This window comes from Aplysia californica, unplaced genomic scaffold (assembly GCF_000002075.1).
Source record: "Aplysia californica isolate F4 #8 unplaced genomic scaffold, AplCal3.0 scaffold01136, whole genome shotgun sequence".
Lineage (NCBI taxonomy): Eukaryota > Metazoa > Mollusca > Gastropoda > Aplysiida > Aplysiidae > Aplysia > Aplysia californica.
This window is the reverse complement of record NW_004798406.1, coordinates 179367-180564: the sequence shown is the minus strand read 5'-3', so window position 1 is coordinate 180564 and position 1198 is coordinate 179367.

Sequence of the window (1198 nt, the reverse complement as noted above, 5' to 3'; positions counted from 1 at the left end):
CCATGAGAAATCTTAAACCTGCGCGAGTTGTAATAGTTAAGTTGTAAGAGAAGAAAGATGCACATCTGCATTTTTTCCACTAAAGACGATCAGCGTAAGCTCTTGTTCAGCCATTAAACAAGAGAAAGTTACTCTGTGTTTGTTCATGAATCATGCTGTGTCTGTGGCAGCCTGCATACAAGTAAGAAAGATATAATCGAAGCAATTAAAAAAACACAAAACTGTGTTCATACAAAGGTAGAGCTGTACCTCTTGTTTCAAATAAAAAGGACAGCTAACACATTCATTCTTAGTTTTGGGTCAGACATCTGCGCGGACGATTATGAATGTACAGAAATCAGAACAGTCATAATAGTGTAAAGCGCATAGAGCCTGCTGTTGAGCGGGGATTTGCGCTATACAAATGCTATCTATTATTATTAACATTGTCAGTTATTGTAAATGGTCATAGAAACGAAAATAAAAGCTGGAAATGCCTGGTGCTGATTCAGTGTCACTGGAAAGCTAGACATTAATCTATATCTTACAAATACAAGAACTCATCCCTGTTATTCAGTCAACTTACAAAACCTAGATTTAGCGTTTTGAAAATAAGGAATTTCTGGAGTGTAACAGATACTGTTCGTGTATTACATTGTAGATCATGTATTCTGGCGCTAACATCGGTTTGTACTTTTTCATAGAGAGACTTCAGGGTCATTTTGAGAAACTTTCGAGAAAATAAGTGAATAGTCATGATTATATTAGACACATAACGTTGTATTTGGAGAATTACTTCATAGCGAATTGTGGACCAGACGGATACAGTTGCAAAATTACAGCTTCCTATTATACGCGCAGATACCATCTTTTTTATATTTTCTGCACCGATGCTAAGTCGTTCATGTTCCAAAAGTTGGACAGTTTTTGTCAAGCCGTTGTTTTTTATATTGATTTTTTTTTCATTGACAATTGTCCACAAATTTTTACAACTTAGCATTGCCGACTTCAGCGCATCTAACAAATTTAATAACCAGACAAGGTACAATGTCAGTTCGTTTTTTAGGCTCAGGAGCAGAAATGCGTGCTTTGGGTGCTTTAATGAGAATTACCATAAATACAAGGATACACCGAAAACTGTAGGCTACGTTGAAAAGTACCAAAAATTAAGTCAGCCCAGACAGAGCGGCCACAGGGAGCTGACCCCCGTGACCCCGAC